Source organism: Eschrichtius robustus, chromosome 6 (genome assembly GCF_028021215.1).
Source record: "Eschrichtius robustus isolate mEscRob2 chromosome 6, mEscRob2.pri, whole genome shotgun sequence".
In the NCBI taxonomy this organism is placed as follows: Eukaryota; Metazoa; Chordata; class Mammalia; order Artiodactyla; family Eschrichtiidae; genus Eschrichtius; species Eschrichtius robustus.
In genome coordinates, this window is record NC_090829.1 from 100,248,273 (window position 1) to 100,266,150 (window position 17,878).

At 40.2% G+C, this 17,878-nt stretch overlaps 1 protein-coding gene across 6 annotated transcripts in view; it reads right to left on the reverse strand.

The window, feature by feature from the left end:
- ST3GAL6 (ST3 beta-galactoside alpha-2,3-sialyltransferase 6) overlaps positions 1-17,878 on the reverse strand; it is a 78,851-nt gene that overhangs the window by 50,223 nt on the left and 10,750 nt on the right. For 4 of the 6 annotated variants that reach the window (XM_068546873.1, XM_068546871.1, XM_068546875.1 and 1 more), the window contains exon 2: positions 7,625-7,785. The exons of the other annotated variants lie outside the window; for them this stretch is intronic. The gene's annotated coding sequence lies outside the window, so the exon portion shown is untranslated. The remainder of the gene's footprint in view (positions 1-7,624; positions 7,786-17,878) is intronic. 6 annotated transcript variants of the gene reach the window in all.

Genomic DNA, 17,878 nt, shown 5'->3' on the forward strand with positions numbered 1-17,878 from the left:
GAACTATTTACAATAGCCATGTCATGGAAGCAACCTAAATGCCCATCGACAGACGAATGTGTAAAGAAGATGTGGTACATATATACAATGGAATATTACTCAGCCATAAAAAGGAACAAAATTGAGTCATTTGTTGAGATGTGGATAGATCTAGAGACTGTCTTACAGAGTGAAGTAAGTCAGAAAGAGAAAAACAAATATCGTATATTAACGCATGTATGTGGAACCTAGAAAAATGGTATAGATGAACCAGTTTGCAGGGCAGAAGTTGAGACACAGATGTAGAGAACAAACCTATGGACACCAAGGGGGGAAAACCCCGGTGCGGTAGGGATGGTGGTGTGATGAATTGGGTGATTGGGATTGACATGTATACACTGATGTGTATAAGATAGATAACTACTAAGAACCTGCTGTATAAAAAATAAATAAATAAAATTTAAAATATAAATAAAAGAAAGCCAATGCTTTTCCCAGATTTCATCCTCAGCATATGTAGATAGATCTTTTCAGCTAATAAAAGCTAAGCTGTCACTGCCGAAGCAGATGACCAAATCCTGCCCCCAAAATTGGGTATGCTCACTGCAAAGAATATAAAAAGAAGAGAAATGATGTTTCAGCAGAATTTTGTTTCTTAATAGTGCAGCAGGACAGACTAAAATCATTCAGCTAATAGCACACTATATTAGATGTTAAAAATAAATGAACTGAAGTTCCTGTTTTCAAGATCTCTCCCTTTAGCCTCAGCTTCGTTGAAAATACACAAAGAAGCTTTTAAGGGAACTTCTTATGATCCTACTGTTTATTCATATTTTCTCCCAGAGACCCATTTCTTTTCCCAGAGTGGAAATTTTCTCTATTTCTTATATTAATGTCCTATTGATAAGATAGACTCTAAAGAGTAATAGATATTGTTAACAGGTTAATGACGGTGGCCAATTTTTAAAATTAACTGTGGAACGTCCCTGGTGGTGCAGTGGTTGAGAGTCTGCCTGCCAGTGCAGGGGACACGGGTTTGATCCCTGCTTTGGGAATATTCCACATGCCGTGGAGCAACTGGGTCCATGAGCCACAACTACTGAGCCTGTGCTCTAGAGCCCTCGAGCCACAACTACTGAGCCCACGTGCCACAACTACTGAAACCCGCGTGCCTAGAGCCTGTGCTCTGCAACAAGAGAAGCCACCACAATGAGAAGCCCGCGCACCACAGTGAAGAGTAGCCCCTGCTCACCGCAACTAGAGAAAGCCCGCACGCAGCAATGAAGACCCAAAGCAGCCAAAAATAAATAAACTTTTAAAAAATTAATATTACAATTAACTGTATAGAGGGAAGAAAATTATAATAAAATCCACCACTTTTAAGTGTACAATTTCATGAGTTTTGACAAATCTGTAAGGTTGTGTAACAATCACCAAAATCATACTAAACATTTCCAACAAGCCTAAAAGTTCCTGTGTTGTCCCTCTTTGCAGCCAACTCTCTTCCCCTAGTTCCTGGCCCCTGATCTGTTTATCACTATAGTTCTGTTTTCTCTAAAAGTTCATATAAATGGAATCATACAGTATGTATCTTATTTCTGGCTTATTTATATTAGTATAATGCTTTTGAAAAAAATTTTTCATGTTGTTACTTCTACCAGGAATTCATGCCTTTTTCCTTTTTATTGCTGTGGACAAAAAAAAAAAAGAAGAAGAAAAGGTTGCCTACCATTTCAGCAAACAGCAATGTTGCCCACAAGCAAACCATCAGCCACTGCAGCCACCGCCCCCCCAACACCCCCCGTCCCCCAACAGTACACCCTGAGGTGGAAAAAAACAGGATATGGGCCCTAGACAGTTAAGATGTATATCAAAGGAATAATTTCAATGAGTCCAGACTTTGCATCTTCCCACACATAGAAAAGTACTAAAATCATTAACTTGAGATGTCTGTTTTTTAGCAGTAATCTTTTGATGTTCAACTACGTCTGTAGGTTTGTTTCAGCAAAAACTCCTCTATATCCTGGCTTCTCCCTTACCTCTTTGGAACAGGTCCTCAGAGCTATCTAAGGCGCTGTCTCTCAGGTTATAGTACTCAGATAGGGCACTGAATAAAACATAATTCTCAGCTTCTAGGTTGTGCACTTTTTTAAATCAGTTGACATTGCTAAGTAGTATTCCATTGTATGGCTACACCACAATCACAATTTGTTTATCAATTAACCAGTTAATAAACATTTGGTTACTTTTTGGTTTTAGTTATTATAAATACAGCTACTGAAACCAAGCAGGACCCTGTGGGGCCCCTGGGCATGGAAGCATTTCTGTGTCCCCTGTTCCTTGTTTGTAGGGAACAGACTCTAGCCTCCATGACCTTCCCTGAGTTCCTAAGGGTAGATTCCAACAGTTGCTAATCAGGGAAGGGAGGGGATGCAGAGTCAAGGGAGGAACAGTCAAGAAACAGTGGTGCAGCCTGCTTGGAACAGAGTCCTGGTTCTGCCTCAAGGGACACACATAACAATATCTTTAAGCTCTTCTGTAGAACTAAAACACCCACAAAATGCAACATGTTCCAGAGAGAAGATCACAGTATGATAACCTCAAAACTCATCAGAAGACCACATGAGGCTAGATTAAAGGAGTATAGGCCCTGCACACACCCTGATCCTTATCAGCAACCCCACCCTTGAACTACTGCTATAGAACTCCTCACCAAATCCTCCCAGGTGGAGCTGAGCCTTCTGTGTTCCCCTTTTCCTGGCAAAGCAATAAAGCTATTCTTTTTTATTTCACCCAAAAGTGTCTCCAAGATTCAATTTGGCACCAGAGCACAGAGGCCGAGATTTTGGCATCACTACATTGAAAATTCAAGCACAAGACTTTGGGTAGGCATGTGTTTTCATGGGTCATATAGTAAATGTATTTTTAACTTTATATGAAAATTTTATATTACATTCTGGTGCCTATTTCTGAACAACAGATTTGCTTCAATTGCTCAGTTAAAAGGAAAAATCCCCTATCTGTAACAATTCAAATTATTGACACCACTGAATAATACAAATCACTGACAGGGGTAAGAATGGATTAATCTATTACTATTGAGCATTCATTATGCATGTGTAGTCTATTTTAAGACATGGCAAACAGAGCTCACAGTCTGGCGAGGGAAGTTACACTGTTCCAAGATGACTACGATTATCTGTAGTGGGAAGTAAAATTAAATATTTTAGGCCCCTGCTCCTCAGAGTGTGGTCCACAAACCAGCAGTATTGAAACCAAGCAGGACCCTGTGGGTCCCTCCCTGGTACAAAACCTTTCTGTGTCCCCCATTTCTTGTTTGTAGGAAATAGGCTTCATTCTGCCTCCTAGACCTTCCCTGAGTTCCAAAGGGCAGATTCAAACAGTTGCTAATTAGGGAAGGCAGGGGATGCAGAAACAAGGGAGGGGATGCAGAAACAAGAGAGAGGATGCAGAAACAAGGGAGGAGCAATCAAGAAACAATAGTGCAGCCTTGGGGCAGGGTCCTGGTTCCTCCTCAAGGAATATACACAATATATCTTTGAATTCTTCTGCAGGAACTAAGGCCCCCACCCAGGTGGAGGATGGTAACTTCAGGCTGAGCACAAGAGTCCTGGAGCACCACCCTGTTACCTCACCAACCAATCAGAAGAAATTCACACACCCTGCAGCCCTCAACCCAAATTTTGCCTATAAAAACTTCTCCCCAAAAACCATCGGGGAGTTCGGGGTTTTTGAACACAAGCCACCTGTTCTCCTCGACTGGCCCCGCAATAAACCTTTCTCTGTTCCAAACTCCGAAACTTCAGTTTATTTGGCCTCACTGTGAGTTGGGCACACGAACTTGCATTTGATAACAGTATTGGCATCACCTGGGAACTTGGTAGAGCTGCAGAATCTCAGCTCCACCCCTTGATCTACTGAGTCAAATGTGCATTTTAACGAGATCCCCAGGTGATCTGTGTGTTTGAGAAGTACTGCTGGAGAAGGTCAGAAGAAAGAGGAATCATAGCCCATGGAGAGGATCAGGGCTTCACAAAAAACGGTTGTTGAGAGGAACTAAAAGCTCATTCTAAGGTCCATGCTACCTCTTTTAAGAGTCTTTTGGGCTTGACCTTTTAAAATTTCCAATCAACAAAATTTTCCCTGAACAAACTAGTGAGACTCTCTTTGAAAATAAGGGGCTTTGAGAAAAATTTCCATCATCATTCTAGGGGATATTTGTGGTCTCTCTGTAAATTCCCTGGATATTTTCATTCCTATATTGTTTACAGCCTTATCCTTCCACCTTCCATCTACTATCAGTATCACCACTGCTATTTTTGAGAGAAAATATACAGATTACATCTGCGTGACACACACGTCATCCTGCATCCCCTTCTGATTCACCTAAAAGGGCCAACTGAATCACCACTCACTCACAACATTTCCAATTATTGCTATTCATACCTGGGACCCAGGAATTACAGATCTTAGAGCTGGAAAGACTGCAAGAGTTCAGGGCATTTAGACAGAGTAAGGTCTTATGTATGTCACCACGTTACAGAAGAAGCAGACAGGATTAAGAAAAAAGTAAAAACTTGCCAAAGGTGACCTCACTCATAAGTAGCAGAGTTGGCAGTGCAGGAGAACACTTTTATGTGGATTTTCCTCCAGCATGATTCCGGGCTCATCATGGGTACACAACAATAACCCACTAGTCTTCATTTCATTCCAATCTTCTCAAATCTCTATGGTTTTCAATTCCTGAAACACCTCCCTCGGGTGGCCCTGCATCTCACTCCTGCTGCCTGAGCTTCTAAATCTTTCTCTTCCTCCTTGGCACACCTAAATACAGGTGTTCTCAAGCTCTTATCTTAATCCTATTTCCTAAACCCATGGTCTCATTACTTCTCAGCTACTAGCAATGATCTCTAATCTATCTTCCCTTGAAATCAGCCCATGTGCTGCGCTGGCATAAACTCCTCAAAGCAAGCCCAGCTCTCATTTTGTCATCCACCCCACAGGAAAACCTTCAGTGTTATCCCATTGTCTGCCAAATACACATAAAATCACTTAGCCTGGCATTTAAGACTTCTTTCATTTGGCCCTTCCATCTTCCTTCTCATCTTCTTCTTCATGTAATTTCTTCTCTGCAGGTAGCAGCGCAATTAGGTGTTAAGGTTGTCTGCTTAGCAATCAGACACCCTGGGTTTGAGTCTCAGCTTTACCTCTGTCTAGATGTATGACCCTAGGAAGTTTCTTAACCTCTTTATACCTCACCTGTAAAATGGGAATAAAGATAGTACCTAATAGAGCTATATAAGTTGTAAATATAAAGCACTTAGAAAAATATCTGGCACATGGTAAGGACTCTCCTAGTCTTGTTTTTAATTCTGCTTTTAAAACTAATAAAGTATAAGCTGCCCATACACCAAGGCTTCACTAAAACACTAACTTCAGGGGACTTCCCTGGTGGAGCAGTGGTTAAGTATCTGCCTGCCAATGCAGGGGACATGGGTTCGAGCCTTGGTCCGGGAAGATCCCATATGCTGCAGAGCAACTAAGCCAGTGTGCCACAACTACTGAGCCTGCGCTGTGAGACACAACTACTGAGCCCACATGCCTAGAGCCCGTGCTCTGCAACAAGAGAAGCCACCACAATGAGAAGCCTGCGCACTGCAACAAAGAGTAGCCCCTGCTCACCACGACTAGAAAAAGCCCATGCGCAGCAACAAAGACCCAACGCAGCCAAAAATAAATAAATTTATTAAAAAAAAACAAAACTAACTTCATAACATCCTGGTAAAGATACTGAAGAATTCATGGCAGTGTACAATAAGAGCCACAAAAAAAAAAAGAAAATTAAGCTTCCATTACTACGCTATTATTTCTCCACATTTATTTAAACATTTCAAAGTATCTGTGATAGGAAGGCTTACCCATCTGCTTCTAAATGTAAAACAAAAGGCATTCAAGATAATAGGAATTCATTAGCAAAACTCATCTTAGACCCTATTTCTGGCTATAGAAGCCATACCTTTCTATGCTTTTCATAATAAAACTGCTCTGAGTCCTAGTAAAACCAAACAACCTAGGTTTGTAATCAGCATATCAAATTTATGTCTTGAAGCAAGAAAGAAAATCAAGAACTTTACAAATAATCTGAGTTGGTAAATAGTTTTCACCTTACACTCTGATTTGGATCCATTAAAACGTTGAGAAGGATTCAAATATGGTGCTCTAGGCTCAGAAGCAAATGCCAGGGTCAGTCAGCAACATCTAACAAGGTAAGGATGTAGAGCTGAATACCTGTTAGCCCTAGACTAGAGAACGGAGGAAGAAGAAAAAACAGTGCAACAGATGGCAATACAACTAGGTTAAATTTTCTGAACACTTATGTGACGAAACTCTTCTAAATGCTCTTGGTATATAATTCTTTTAATCCTCAAAAACATCCCTTAAGAAAGGTCATTCCTATCATACAGATGAAGACACTAAAGCACAGAGAAGTTAGAATGTACCCAAGGATACCCAAGTAGTAAGTGATGGAGCTGGGATTTGAACCCAGGCACATAGCAGAACCCATGCTCTTCACCATTAGGCTATAAGGACTCAAAATATTTCCATATTCTTGATGCAAGGAGATGTATAGATTGACAGGAAAGGCAGTTCCAGAAATCTCCAAGATGATTATAGCCCAGATTTCCTTCAATTAAGATGTTTCTGGCAGTAAGAAACCTGAAGATCCAGCCCTACCTTCAGCCCACGTTCACGGTGCTCAAAAGTTCTGCAAGACCAGTGCCTCAGGACACTAGGGAAGGACTTTGAATCCACTCATAATCTTGGTATGAACAATGAAGAGCTCAAGAGATTCCCAAGGACTAAATCCCAAAACCACTGTAAATGCCCAGATGTACCAATAGTACTAAAGCATAATACTGTAAGTCAATAAGTGTCCTTCATAAAATGATTTCCAAACAAAGCAGTAACGTAACAAATTTGCTAGTAGAATAATTGTTCTCTGATGAACCTCAACAAATCAGAAAGGCTATGGATTCACGGGTAAAACATGGAGCTAATTCCTAGAAGACATTTGAGCTCCAGAGCTTTCTCAGAATGAATTTATAAACAGGTGTAAATTTGTACATGGGATTCCAGGCATAGTAAGGAGAATATACACACAAATTATAGTAAGGTACTTCAATGAAATTATTATTAATTTTAGCATTAAAGACAGAGAGGGAACTAGAGTTCATTCTAACACAGCTGGTTAACAGCACTTGCTACAATAGTTGCGATGCATGTAATATTCTAGTTGTAACTTCAGTTTACTTACTCTTTCACTTCCATGTTGGTTTAGAACAGTCCCAAAAAGGCCCATTTAGACTGAGAATAAAAATAATAATTAAAACTTTCATAGCTCAATTTTGGGATATGCTAAAGAGTCACTGGTTACCTAATATGTAGTTTCATAGGCCCTCTGGCCAGCTGTTAAGCTAGTAAGAGATAAATTAACAGGCAGCTGTATACAAAGAAGGAGAGGGTAAAGTCACCTGCCAGAGGGAAACACTGTATAAAAATATTTCAAGTGTTCCAACTTAACAGCTAGGAAGTCTGAGAAGACAGTCCTGTTGCCTTTGCTTACCTACTCTTTTAGGGGTCTGTTCCCAAAGGCCCTCTGTCCCCTGAGGATGTAGAATGCGGTAAGGGTGCCGGAGGCCCAGGAGGCTGCTGCTAAATTGTCGGAGCCTCTGCACTAGAAATTATCCAAGACAAAAGGTCGTGCTGCTTCTTCACTTGTAAGTGCTGAAATAAAACACAAAGGTAGCATGCTTATAAGGATGGTTTGGCTACCGGAGAAAAATCTTAAGCCATTAAAAAAAATTTTGAATGAAAATACTACTTAAGTAAAGTCACTACTGGCCTCTCCCAAAATGCTCTGCAGGATGATGTAATTACCAAAAACAAAACAAAAAAAATCCAACAGCATAACCGGCTGCATATATTACATGACTGTAGCCCATGACTGGTTATCCACGGGATCCAGCTTAGTCTCCTTGAAAAAAATAACATATCCAGCTCAATTAATCCAGAGCAACCCGGTAATGAAAGAACCATCTGTCTTCTTTTTCAGCTTCTCTCCACACGTACACACAGCTTTATTGTTCAATGCAGAGGTGAGAGAAGGAGCTGCTGGAAAACCTTCTGAAGAGGAAGGGGAGGGAGGGAGACAGGAGAATGTGGAGGAGGTCAAGAAGAACAAAAATATCCAGAAGGAAGTGAGGGGAAAGGAAGCGTGGGAAGTTAGAACAGCAACTACTTTAACAATGTGCCATGGGCCACTTTCTCCAAAAACTTTTGAAAAAAAAACCTGAAATGCTCCTGCTATAGCTTTTCTTACACAAGACTAAATAACCCTGATACAAAAACAAACAAAACAAATAAAACTGCATGCTCTGTATTTCTTGGGTTAGTAGAAAGTGTCATTTTAAAAAAAATTTTTAGGTAACAAATATCAAAAAACAAAACCAACAGAAATATGGCAAATATTTTATTTCAGAACTCACTGATGAACTGATGTCCTACAATAAGAAGGCGATTATGCTTAATTATGAAAATCATAGAGTAACATGAAAAAATATTTAGATTCTACCAAGTGAAGAAAGTTTTAAAAAGCTGAGTACATTAAGATTATTTCCACGTGTTAGATGTATGTGTGGTAACACATTACTGAAAGACAGAGAAAAAAGAAATCAGTTGATGTGCTGAATTGTGGATTACAGGGGACTTTTTTTCTTAAAAGTTTAAAATTTATGGAGAAATAGAAAATGCTTATTTTCATATACCTCTATATGCATTTCACTTTTGAAGTGCTAAGCAGTTGGTGCATTTAGAAATGAGAAGAAAGGCAAAGCGGTGCTCTTTAGTGGCAATTATTATAATAGAAGTCTCCACCACGAGACAGAATTTTGAACCTAAGGAAATTACGGGTAATGATAAAGTTGAGCCTCAAAATCATTCTCCCTAAATGTATAGAAAGTACAACTCCTGGGTTCCTATGATCTTCAACCTACTACTAGTTACTACCAGCTGGAGTAAAGGAGCAATCACAAATTTGAAATAGAAACGTTAGTAAAGAAACCCCAAACAATGTCACACCAGGAACAGCTAGAGAGATGGGGATTTAGTTACACCTGGAGAAGCTTAAATCAAGGAAGGAAAACAAAAATGGCTATTCTCATGTCTGTATGGCTTTCATGAAAAAGAGGCATTAGCCTGGTACTGAATGCTATGGGGAGTTAAGCCAAGGCCAGTGAATGCAATATTCAAAGACTTAGCTTTGAGCTCCGCAGGGAAGAACTTGCTTAGGTTGCCTAAAGATAATACAGGTTCCATTGCTGGATAATGAGTCACTTGTTACTAAAGATACTCTGTTTTAAAAACCACTTGTAGAAAAATTAATTAATTTAAAAAAATAAAAAATAAAAACCACTTGGGAGGGCTTTGGATAGTAGTGCTTAATAAACTTTAATGTCCATTAACATCACCTGAGCATCTTGTTAAAATGTAGATCCTTATTCGGTAGGGCAGGTGGGGCCTAAGAATCTGTATTTCTAGCAAGTTCCCAGGTGGTGCCAATGCTGATGTAGCTTGGTTACAAGCATTAGAATGTTATTTAAACCAGTGTTTCCCAAAGTGCAGTCTTCTAACCATATGGCTTCAAAAGTACTCCAACCCTGATTTGGGGGCAGATGATTAATAAATAGGTAAAGTAGTTATTAGCAGAATTTTGCAGGCACACACCTTCAAATTAAAAAAAAAAAAAAAAAGGGTGTATGGTGGTATCCAGTACCCCCCAGGTGATACTTTTTTTTTTTTAATACTATGAACCATTTATTTATTTATTTATTTATTTATTTATTTATTTATTTATTTATTTATTGATGGCTGTGTTGGGTCTTCGTTTCTGTGCGAGGGCATTCTCTAGTTGTGGCAAGCGGGGGTCACTCTTCATCGCGGTGCGCGGGCCTCTCACTCTCACAGCCTCTCTTGTTGCGGAGCACAGGCTCCAGACGCGCAGGCTCAGTAGTTATGGCTCACGGGCCTAGTTGCTCCGCGGCATGTGGGACCTTCCCAGAGCAGGGCTCGAACCCGTGTCCCCTGCATTGGCAGGCAGATTCTCAACCACTGTGCCACCAGGGAAGCCCCCAGGTGATACTTTTGAACAATAACTAATTTTGTACAATTTTAAAGAAGACATGTTTCATTTCAATTAAAAAAGGATTTTAAAATGATGCTTTTACTCTAAGTTTGGTAAATAACTGAAACCAAATAAGCGTGTCCTGATGAATGAATGAATGAATGAGTATATGCTCAGCATTAAAAATGCAGTTACTTATGATTTCAGTGTACAATAGTTAACAGAGAAGTAGGATAAGACAAAATATGGCTATAAAGTAATTTTTCCCAGTGATTTGTGTTACAAAATCATTTGCCTCCAAAGGTGGCGGGGGTAGACTCCTAAGGCTACATTTGTAGTCTTCTTTTTCAATGCAGGGCCTTGCATTATTTTCCTAGCCCTGAAATTTCACCTCCCCACCACCCTATCTGGGTCAAAAAATTCTTTCAATGCTTTGAAAGTTTCTTTCTTGTTCATATTTTGCTCAGCTCCCTACTTATCTCATAAATTTGGGCTTTTAATCAGTTCAAACTTCTGTGTGATGTCTTTCCTGGGGAAATATGCTTATATCTGAACACACAGACCTTCCTCAAATTTTAAAGCCTTCTTAGGTTTCTCTCCCAGAGTAAATAAACCCACAACTAAGAAGAAATCAGTTTCCTGTCTTTCCTCCTACTTTGTAAGTTCCCCTTCCAAAGCGTTTACTGTTTCATAGTTTGCTTAAAAGTTATAAGTAACATTCCATCTGACTTACAAAAGCCCTTTTTTTCAAGCTACTTATTACATCAGTTTATTCTGAAAGAACCTAGCTTATTCTGCTCCTTGAGAAGTATCATTTCCTGTTTGTTAATTCCTCTTTTGCTACTTTTAAAAGAAAAAGGTGAGTTAGCTTGAGGGTAAACGATCAGAAGAGCATGTATCAAATCTTAAGATTAAATAAAGTGTTGGAAATGTTCCTGCTTTCCACAGTAAATGAAAGTATGTGATGATACTTATGTTACTATCCATCAGATGACCCTCCAAAGTCAAATTACAAATATGATGTGAATCTTAATTTGGGGTATCTTATAATTATTATTACAAATAAACCAGTACATGTGATACATATTTTTTTATTAAATCACATAGTCCTAGATTTAGTTCAAAATACTAGCTACATTAATCCTCTAGGCAAAGGGAGTAAATTCATTTCCTAGTAAAATTAACTCTGAAAGTTTTTACCTCTACTATAACTTTGCTGATTTAGTCAATAATTAATTTCCTAATGCCAGCCCTTGTCGTAGGCACTGAAGATACAGAAGTGAAGAAAAACAGTCTACAATCCAGGAGAGAAGCAGAAATTAGCAAGTAGTTGTTATTACTATTAAGTAATATTACTTAGAGTTATTACTATGTAAGTAAGTATTAAATTACATTTGTGGTCTGACAAGAAACTGACCCAGGTGGGGAAGGACAGGGAGCTTCTCAGAGAAATTTGAGAAAATTCACAGAGAACTCCTCTGAGAAGGAGTTAACCAGAAGAAATCAGGGTGGAAATGAAAAGCATCCCAGGCAGAGGAAACAGCATTTGCGAAGATTCTGAAGTGAAAATGAAAACAGTTCACCGGAAGAATTGAGGTTGCCGATAATAGGAGTAAGCATGAAAATGATAAGAGCTAATCTTTGTTGCATGCCTACTACATGCATGAACTCATAGAACCCTCACAACAGTGCTGAGATGGGCCTGTTATTCTAATTCTGTAAATGAGGAAACTGAGAGGCTTAGAGAAGTTAACTTGTCCAAGGTCTCAAAGTTAGTTATCAAGCCAGGGATTGGGCTAGGCAGTTGGCTGCCAGGCTCTTTGTTCTGAATCTGTAAGCTATTCTAGCTTTCCAGGAGCCAGATCAACTTGGAGCTTTCCTCATCTTCAAGATTCATTCTGTCAATTTTCATTTTTCACAGAATAATATTGTGAAATATAGATGTATTGGAATAGCTTCAGTCTCATTCCCAGAGTCTTGATAAATGTACGGCTCCTAGGTTGGAATCTATTTCATTAGGAAATATTACATGGAATTTTTTCATTACAAAAATGTTAACAGGGACTGCCCTGGTGGCGCAGCGGTTAAGAGCCCGTACTCCCAATGCAGGGGGCCCAGGTTCAATCCCTGGTCAGGGAACTAGATCCCACATGCATGCCTCAACTAAGAGTTTGCATGCCACAACTAAGGAGCCCATGTGCCACAACTAAGGAGCATGTGAGCCACAACTAAGACGCAGAGCAACCAAATAAATCAATCAATAAATTTTTTTAAAAAAAAAAAACCGTTAACAGAAGTCTAAATGTTAATATAACAAATGCCCATTAACCCATTAACCAAAATAACCATATCTTCTCAGGGATTTTTTTTTAATGGAGATTTATGTTCCCCTCCTTACCATGTTCCTCTTCTCTGAGAGGCAACCACTATTACAAATTTATCTACTTTTTATTCACACACGTGTACACACCCACATGCATTCATAAACATTATGTGGTATATAATATTGTTTAAAGTAATGTTTAACATTGACATAACAAATACATACTATTCTGAAATTTGCGTTTTTCACTCTACACTTTTGGTTTTGAGGTCCATCCATATTGATGCATAAAGGTTTTGTTCATTCTTTTTAAGTTCTGTAGCATATCCTATCAACCAAATATATCACAAAGCTTTCCATTCCCTACCAGCAGACATTTAGGTTGTTTTCAGAGAACTGCTAATCTAAATATCATTTTGGAGCAAAATCTTTTTTTTTCCAATCTAGAAAAAACAGTTTACTAAGACAGTGAATCTTACAAATTGCTAGAAATACTTTAAAACTGAAATTTCACTTTTGCATAGTCTTTTTTCTAAAACATAAACTTTGATCATTCAAGTTGGTTAAAAATACGTAGATGTTTAAAATACCACGACCCTCTGAAAACGGAAAGTTAATAGTATTTTAAATAAGAAAGTACATTTCTAGGTAAGGTGAATCTATAATCATCCTGCTGAAAACAAAACACACTGAAGAAAAAGTGGATGCTGAAAATAGCCTTCTTACAATTACTTTCTTTTTCTGATAACCACACTGACAGAAAAGTTAGAGCATTTGAGCAAGTAGATAAACAAACCAAAGGTTTCTCTGGAATGCTTTGTTCAGTGTTTTGGCCAGAAAATAATCCAAGGTACAACCCCACAGAAAGATAACCAAATTTCTCTTTAGAACTGAGGGACTGGGAAGTGCCTACTATAAGCCAGAGTCAATGTTGAATAAAGTGGACAATTAAGCAAAACAATGAAATGCCAGGTCTTTCACCCTGAAGTCTTTAGACCCATAAACAGTGTGACTATACACAATGATCTATTTACATTAGTGAAAATTCTTAGCTCAAGGGCATTGTAACAAGGTTTATCATCCAGCATAAACTGAAGTCAAGTCTACAAATAAGTGAAGACTTGTCTATGGGTTTCCTATCCCTTTAGCATCATTTTCTATAAAGAAGAATCTGAGAAAACCTCAAAAGGCAGATGTTTTAAAATATGGATAAATGTTTACTAATGGCTGCATTCTTTACACTATAAAACAACCTAGTCTCGGGAATTCCCTGGCAGTCCGGTGGTTAGGACTTGGCGCTTCCCCTGCCAAGACCGGGGTTCAGTCCCTGGTTGGGGAACTAAGATCCTGCAAGGCACAGCTCGGCCAAAAACAAAACAAAGCAAAACAAAACCTAGTCTAGAAGGAGCAAAGGAAATTTGAGTAAGAGCATTGTCTTTGAAGGGAGGGGGAAGAAACATCTCTTCTCCTAGCAGATTTCCAAAGAAGTGTACACCACCCCCAAGAAGGTGAATAAAAAAAAGAAATCTGGGTTTCCATTGAAAGAAGTAACTCCAGCGCACTGGGGATCACAATGGAGTCAGACTGTTGGACTCCATGGTCACAATTAGCCAAATGTTTTAGCACATTCCACAGGAGAGAGTCAAGGAGATATCACGTCTTCTACATCCCTGGTCTCCAGTCCAAGAAAACCCCCTGGGCTTAGGAAAACCTACCCAGGCTTCAGGAGGCAGCTCTGAACTCCACTGAAAATCATCCTAGCAGTAGTTCAGTGAAATAACGGGCCAAGCAAATGTAGCAGCTCCATCATCCACTTGCCCGTCTGTCCATCCATCCATCCAACACAGAAACGTTATTACCCATCCATCACATGGCACAAGATCTCAAGGAACAAGGACTGTCTGAGCTGACAACATAGATGCTCTCAAGGCAAGTCCATAAAAACATAGACGATTAAACATACCGAACATAACATTTTGCCTCATTCTAACCTCTTAACTGTAGTTTCAAAGTGTACTCTCTTATTATTTTTCAATTAAATAATATGTATATTATAGAGAATACACAGAGAGAAGCCTAAAACATGCAACTTTTTTGCATTCTCCCTCAAAGGGCAAAATATATTGTATGAACAGCCGAAATTAGAGATTGAGAGATTCTTAGCAAGAGAATAAGGAATCACTTTGGCAATAGGCCAGGAACCAAAAGTTGAAATGCTTCAACTTTTGAAACCTCCCCATGTTTGTGATATTTTAAAATGTCTAGAGACTTCCCCAGTAGTTACTAGCAGTAAGCAATGGCTTCTGAACAGAAAGCAGGGGCAGTTAAAAGGCACATGCACTCTGTAACCACCCTAGGCTATAGACATATAAGGTGAAGGGAGAGTCTGTGCTAAGAGCATTTAAGACAAAAGCCACCAGAATCCCTAGGTGCTGAAGCAACAGTACAAAAGAACAAAGGAAGTGGCCAGAGTCTAGGAAGTCACCCTGGGGACTTAACAACAGTCCGACCCTTATCATTCCCCTCACACCAGAAACTCAGCCCAGAATAAGAAATCGATAAGTTACTGTCAGGCAGTGTAAAACCAATCCTTTGCTGAAGAAAAAAATACTCCATCATCTAATGTGCTCTGCCTAGTTCGTTATTACTAACTAAAGAGTAATTGTTGGGCTGCTTTTTGATCTGAGGGCTTTTTTATTTTCTGAAATGAGAACCGGCCTTTGATATGCGTAAGTACAACAAAATGAAACCTTTATTTACAGCATGCCATACTACTGGAAATAGGGATTTCATTTAAAGGATAAAGTTCTTTTTGTTTCCTATCAAAGATGATTTTGGATCAGAGGAACTGGGGACAACTAGGCGGAGGAGGTGGCTCAGTCTGGGTCTGGGAGGATGGATTAAGGACACCTCAGCAGAGACCCAGATAGGCAATGGTGGGAAAGCAGAGAGGGCTGATTTACAAAGCGTGGTCTGGGGGTGTGTCAGGAAACCAAACTGATTCAGTCTGAAACTACTAGGGAAGAGCAGAGTGAAGAAATAAAGAAAAAGCCATACAATAGTAATGAAACCTTGTCTTCCACAACACAGACATGGAACAACCAGGGGCAAGACAGGGCACTCTGTGAGCTAAGTCCAGGCAGGAGCAACTTTGAAAGGGTGTAGCCAGGGCAATTACAGAACCAAGGATCAGGTGCACTCTGGGGGACAGAGAGAAGAGGGGTCAGAGCACCAGGCCCCCCGCAGACCCTCTGCATTCATTTTCTAGGGCTGCAGCAACAAAGTACCACAAACAGGGTGGCTTACAATAACAGAAGTGTATTATCTCACAGTTCTGGAGGCTAGAAGTCCAGAATCCAAGTGTTGGCAGGGCCATGCTCCCTCTGAAACCTGTAGGGGAGAAACCTTCCTTGCCTCTTTCTAGTTTCTGGTGGTTTGCTAGCATTCCTTGGCATTCCCTGGCTTATAGATCATCACTCCAATCCACTGCCTTCACATAGTGCTCTCTCTGTGTCTCTGTCTTCACACAGATGCTTCTTATAAGGACACCAATCACACTGGACTAGGGGTCCATCCTACTCCAGCATGACCTCATCTTAACTAATTACATCTGCAATGACCCTATTTTCGAATGAGTTCACATTCTGAGGTACTGGGAGTTAGAACTTCAACGTGTCTTTTTAGGGAGACACAGTTTTCAACCTATAACACCCTTCCTGATGCCTAGTCCTTACTCTCAGCCAGAGGGACCCTGATGCTCTAGAGCCATTCAGAATACCTGGGTGTCAATTCAAATGAAAAGGAAAGAGAAAAAAAAAATCACCCTATGGTGGTGAAAGTCAGAATGGTGGTTACATTCAAGGAGGGGAGCCGTGACTGTGTGGGAGCACACGGTACACTGCTGGAGGGCAGGTAATGTTCCAGCTCTTCATCCAGAGGCACGTTGCGTGGGTGTGTTCACTGCGAGGAAACGTATCGAACTATACTTACATGGTTTGTGTATTCCTCTGTGTGTCCAATATATTTCCATAAGAACTTTACTTCAAAAAAAAAAAGAGGGACTTCCCTGGTGGAACAGTGGTTAAGAATCCGCCTGCCAATGCAGGGGACACAGGTTTGATCCCCGGTCCGGGAAGGTCCCGCATGCCACAGAGCAACAAAGCCCGTGCGCCACAACTACTGAGCCTGCGCTCTAGAGCCCGAGAGCCACAACTACTGAGCCCATGTGCCACAACTACTGAAGCCATGCGCCTAGAGCCCATGCTCACAAGAGAAGCCGCCGCAATGAGAAGCCCACTCACCGCAACAAAGAGTAGCCCCTGCTCGCCGCAATTAGAGAAAGCCCACGCGCAGCAACGAAGACCCAACGCAGCCAAAAGTAAATAAATAAAATAAATTTTTTAAAAAAAAGAGAGAGAGAAATTGGAGCTGTCCAAGAAATAGAGGTGTCGGCGGCCTAGGCAGAACCTCAGAAAAAGGCATTACCTGGGAGAAGCCCCAACCCAAGAGTTAGCTGCTCAGCTGTGCTGGTTCAGACATTTGAGTGGTCAGTTTACCTGAGATGTTCAACTCCCAGGAGCTAGTGTCTAAATGGAAATGCCAAAGTAATTCACTTATAATGAGAAAAATATAAGAGCCAAGGAGTACATATATTTAAACTGGAAGATTGACAACTTCTAGAGGCAAATCCCTGGGTGATAAGAAAAGTTGTTTGATAACCACAGACCTATATAATAAGGATACATTCTTCCCTCAGTAGTGCTGGAAAGGCAGTAAGACACTTTTTGATCTGCCCTCTGTTTTCCTAGCCTCCTTGCGGACCTCTCCCACACATTCCATTTTCAGGCTAATTACACCTCAAGTAAATTCCAGTGTTTTTTTTTCTTTCCCATCTAATTTTCCTCTGGGAATTTTACACTCTTATGTTTAGGGAGTTTTCGGTCCTATTGCTTAATTCCTAAGCAAGAGAAATCAACACCAAAAGACAGAGTTAAAATACACTGGACACCACTCAGACTTGGTAGAAAACATATTCCTGTAATAAAAACACATAAGATTTTCTAGAATTAAATATAATTCAGACATTTAACATGAGACATTGCATAAGCTCTAACATATTGATGTATCAAAAACTAACTGATGGGGCTTTCCTGGTGGCGCAGTGGTTAAGAATCCGCCTGCCAATGCAGGGGACACAGGTTCTAGCCCTGGTCCAGGAAGATCCCACATGCTATGGAGCAACTAAGCCCGTGCGCCACAACTACTGAGCCTGCGCTCTAGAGCCCGTGAGCCACAACTACTGAAGCCCGCACACTTAGAGCCCGTGCTCCGCAACAAGAGAAGCCACCACAATGAGAAGACTGCGCACTGCTATG